Genomic DNA, 5,721 nt, shown 5'->3' on the forward strand with positions numbered 1-5,721 from the left:
AGGCGTAAGTAAAGCTTAATTATGATCTTCTCCGTGGTACCCACGCTGGCTGCGTCGCCCCTGACGTTATTAGTGTGCCCGGGAGCGCTACCCATGCGAGCAGTCATCGAGCAGTCAGCGTGAAATTAGATGGAGTCAAACAGAGTCGAGAGCAGTCAGTGCGAGTCTCCATGTCTATATGGAAGTCGACAGCAAGAAATGGGCTTAAAGTCCCCTCGACGATTTCGGAACATCCTTACCATTCCTGATAAGTCTGATGATTTCTGAAGGTATGGTTATTCGCATCCCATTAGGTAGCTCATCAGTTAGAACCGCAGGTAGGCAAACCAAGAAGGATTAAAAATTCAAAACAATTTTGTTTTTTTCAATTTTGCATATACAGATTAAAAAGTTAGAAATTCAGAATTTACGGTTTTGACAATTTCAGATACCAAATATTTCGCTAGAAAATTTTAAATAAGGATTATCCTTCGAACCCAAGATCTGACGATTTCTGAACATTTTTTCATGAATTCCTACTTTTCCTAAATATTTCTACCGAGAAACGTAAAAAAAATGGTCAGAAATGGTTAGAAGTCCTGATTTTTATCCCGACGATTCTTGAATTTTTTAAATAGGAAAACCCCATAAACACCTCTGGATTCGCCTACGAAATATCTAGGTACGCCTTTTCTGTTTTTATCCATTTTTTAAGAAATGAAATCATTTTATAATAGGCTTCAAGTTTGTAAAGTATGATAAAAAACTAAACACCCAATAAAAAATACCTTTGAATTCGTTTTGAAAATATCCACATTTTTTTCTTTGTGATGTAGTTAACAACTTTTCTACGTCATTCAACATTGGCGCAGATTTGTGTGGAAAGACATATGAATTTGAAAATTCCGTAACTAATTATAAACAAACTAAACGACCGATCGAAAAACGGAAAACACTTTTGGACTTGTCTCAGAAATAGCTAGATGCGTTTTTTCTTTTTTTAAACCATTCTTTAAGTAATTTCATTCTGTAACAACTTGCTGTAATTTTTATACACCAACTAAGTGTCCGATCGAAAAAGGGAAAACATAAATGGATTCGACTCGAAAATATTTAGATAGTCTTTTTTAAAAACAATGTTATAAACAATTTTTCTAAGTCATTCAACATAAGCATACATTTGCGTGCATCCATATGTCGATTTCTTAATCATTTCAAACATTGCGGAACATGATAAATAAACTCAGCATGCAGTCAGAAAACCGAAAAAATCTTTTGATTCGTTTAGGAAATATCTAAGTGTTTAAAACAAATGTTGTTAAAGAATTTTGTACGTGATTTGAAATGTAACGTAAATTTGCATTTGCGTGGCAAGTGCGCCTTTTTTAAAAATAATTTTTAAAACAATTAAATTATTTTTCATAATTTTGTAATTTTTGTAAACAAACTAAGCGTCTGATCGAAAACCCAAATACACCTTTCGATTCGTCTCTGAAATATTTAGCCTTTCTTTAAAAAACATTCAAAAATTTAAATAATTTGGTAATAATTTAAAAGAATAAAAAGCATGGTAAAAAACTAAGCGCCCAATAAAAAACCGAAAATACCTGTGGATTCGTTTTGGAAATATCTGTCACAAAATTTTTAGGGTACAATTTTCAGACAATTGCACGGGATTTCAAAAAATGTGCAAAAATATCAAAAGATTGTAACGTATTTTAAGAGATTGAAAGGGGTTTCAATGATTTCTCAGGATTTCAAAGGATTTTAAGAGAACCGAAAAAATTTCAGAGTATATCGACGGATTTTAGAAGATTTCGTAAAACATCATAGGAGTTTACGGAATTTTATAGACTTTCGAAGTATCATAAAGGATTTTGAGGATTTTTACTGACTTACAAAAGATTTTAATGTATTTTAAAATATTTGGAAAGATGTCCACGGTTTCTAAAGATTTCACTCAATTTTAAAGGGATTTTAGAGCTTTTATTAATATTTCGAAATTATTCGCCGAATTTCAAGAATTTTAAGCGATTTTAATAGATTCAAAGCGGATTTCAAGGCATTCTTACGGGATTGAAAGATTTCCAGGAATGTCAAAGATTTATATAGTCTTTAAATGGTTTTAACCTTTTAAGGGGCAGTGGTGCATATATACTTAGGGATCCATGCTTAGTAAACATTAAAAAAAATTGTATAAAATTGTTTATTAATGCATAGTTATGAACAATTGAAATCCAAAAATCGCGTTTTTTTTCGAATAAATTTGGCTATACTCAAACCGAAAGTCGTACAGATTTGAAATTTTTTCAAGCATTTGACAAGTTATGTCATAACATATATTTTTTCAAAATTTTCGGCATGTTAGTTTTTTCGAAAAAATTTTGAAATATGTCAAAATGGAAATTTTCTTTGAAAAACAAAATAAATTGTAACGCATGTGTAATTAGTTATTTTTTGTGATACTGTATAATTTTTTAGGGCCGCTAATTAAGATTTGGATGCCAAAATTGCAAAATTCATGATGGCGAATGCAAAAATGGCAACAACATTAGACAAAATTCGTGCGTTTCCTTTGTGACAGAAAGATTTGCCCCTGAAAGGATTAATGGATTTTAAGGAGTTTTAAGAGACTTCAAAACAAAGAATAGGATTTTAAAAGATTTACTGTAATACCGAGGTATTTTAAAAAATTTTGCAGGATATCAGGGTATTTTAATGAGATCTAAAAATGTTTACCAAGATTTTAAAGCATTTGGAAAGAAATTTAATTGATTTTGCGAGATTTAAAGGAATTTCGACGATGTCTGGGGATTTCAAAGTATTTTAAGGGATTTTAAAGGATTCTAAAGTTTATTCACGGATTTTAGAGAATTTCGTAAGATGTATGAAGATATAACGGATTTTCAAAGGATTTCCGAATAATAAAAAGGATTTTAGGAAATTTTATTGATTTTTATTCATCACTTTATTCATAAATCAATCATATTTTAAAATGAACATCCACAGGAACATAAAAATTATTACTTAAGTTTTGGTATTTATGTGTTTTTTGTTACAATAATTTTTTTGATCAAACTGAAAAACCTTCGACAATGTCAAAATAGCAGTGTTTGAATAACTTGATAAACAATTACGCATTTCGAATCGAAATGCCTCATTATTCTACAAGATTATTTCAAATTGGATGCCTTAATGGTTAAACAATTTCAAATTTAAATTGTTTTAAAACATCGAATAATTACAAATCGAAATATTCTAAATTGAACAGTAAAATTAAAAGCCTTTTTTGAACGAGCAATTAAGAGTGCTCAATTTGGAATATATGAGATATTAACTGCAATAAATTTCAAATTACATAATATTGAACTCTTTGAAATAAATATTGTACATAGTACAATATATAGTACGTAAAATTCAAAATTGTTACATTTTAAACATCTTTGTTCAAAAACCAGCAAACTGTGTGTAGGTTTAAGCTTTATTATTAAATTTTATTAATTTAAGTTTAGGGCGTTCAAAATTTTACCATAATTTCTTTTAATTTGAAAAGTTTCAATATTTTAAAAAATTCAAAATTATTTATTTATAATTTATTCAATTTAAATTATTTTATTTTGAACATTTTGAATTTAAAATTGAAATTTTAAATGTTTCTGTATATTTAGAGATAAGATAATTTTGAAAGCCTTTAATTTAAACACAATCAAGTTAGGAGGATTAGGGATTTTAAATATTATGATATTAAACGTTTAAGTTGAAAATCATTTAAATAATTCTTGATTTTTAAGATATTTGCGTCTCAAGTTTTTAACTGTTAAAAAGTTGATTTATCAATCGTAATTTATTTTGAAGGTAAAAAGCATTGCAGATTCTAAAACATAAATACAAAAATATTATATAGTTCTCATACTTTACAGAAAAAAAAAATTTCTTTGGATCCACTATTGGTAAGATGAATAAAATGTTAACACAAAATGTAAATTTCTATGTAATTATTCAAAATATTGAAGAAGTAAGAAAAAATTCAATGAGATTTTTGAAAACAAACGAATTTCAAAACAAAAAGTATAAATTGTACGAGATGCTGAAGTTTGCCTGAAAGGACATGCGACTATGATAAAACAAAAAATCTTAAAAATTTTGTTGAAATATATGTAGAACAGATAAAAATATTTAAAAATATCGAAAACATGACTATTTTTATGATTTACATGTTTTTCACTTGAGTGTATCGAAAGACACTAAACTCTCGATATAAGTACGATGTTGGGTATGGCTTGTAGTGGCCTTTAACATAAATCGGGGGAATCTAAGCGTAAATAGTAAGTGCCACATGAACATAAATTTACATGGATCATCACAGGATATTCTATTTAAAAATCCATAAAAATAGTTATCATTATTTACTGTTATTTGGAATTGACGTTTATAGATATATTTCTAGCTATATACTAAAATCATCCTAATTATATAAAATTAATCATTTAAGTCTGCATTATGAATAGTTTGAATAATTATTTTCGAGTTTTATCTTAAAGTATTATTGTAAAATAAATAGATTAAAAACTTATGTGACAAACTTTGAATGATTTTTAAAATCCTGAAATCAAAAATATTGAACTGTACTCTTGGCTTTTTTCTTTTTCAACTCAATACAATTGGCATTTTGCGTACTTTTTTGTTTATAATTTCTAAACCAAGTTGTATAAAATTTTTAAACTTCACTAAATTGTGCTTTGATATAAGTACCTTACTAACATATTTTCAGAAAAAAATTGTTATTCAAAGGAAAAGTGGAAATAAATGGGACTTATTGTAGGGAAGAGCGAGGTCAAAATTGCCGCAGGGAAGAAGTACCACATACGATAATACAAAATGAAATCATATCTTACTCCCCGTGTGGAAAAAGCCTCGTTGAGACCTCTTAAGATGAGGGCCCCCGGCGGCAGCCCGCATGGATGTTCCACGCGTGCAAATTCTATGAAGGCCCCCGTCGAGGGCCCAGCTCGGTTGCCCTCACGGATAAGCGATTCAAATTTCGAAGTCCAAAGGGTTAATATTTTTTCAACACCACAAATTTTAAGGTTTCATGTGTTCAGACTTACAAACAATGCATTTCTGTCAAAAATTGGTCCATGTGGACTCTGACGGAGGCCCCCTCCATTTTTCCACACGGGTCGACCTGACGTCTTCCGTCGATAAGTCGAATGACCTTGAACTTCTGATAGCAGTTGGAAGCCGCTAACAGCTGTTTTTGAGATCGTGGCTAAGGTTAAAGGTATTCGCACAAGAAAATACGTGTACAGTATGATGGAAACGGCTAACGCACGAGCCGTCTGTGCGGAGAAGCAAAAATTTGCGACATTGTCATCAAATATAATGATAAACACTACACTCTCTCCGTAAACACACAAATATTGGCAATGTCGCAAACTTTTGCTTCTCGAGTAGCGGTCCGATAGGTGAACGATACGTAGACAACTCGCACCGCAGCAGCGCGACAGATCGCACGTGATTGGTTGGCGCTCTGTTTGTTTGCTCGAACGGCTGGTGCGTGAGCCGTTTCCAGCATCCTGCACAGTGTTGTGCCAACACTTATTCCTACATGTTATTGTCACGAAGTAGGTATTATACGATACTTACTTATTTAGTCTTGAATTGCAGATAGCTTACTGATCAAAATACAGTGAGACCCTTCAATAGCCCTCCCTTCTATAGCCTTTCCGTTGAGTTATGGAA

Source organism: Belonocnema kinseyi, chromosome 8 (assembly GCF_010883055.1).
Source record: "Belonocnema kinseyi isolate 2016_QV_RU_SX_M_011 chromosome 8, B_treatae_v1, whole genome shotgun sequence".
NCBI classification, from domain to species: domain Eukaryota; kingdom Metazoa; phylum Arthropoda; class Insecta; order Hymenoptera; family Cynipidae; genus Belonocnema; species Belonocnema kinseyi.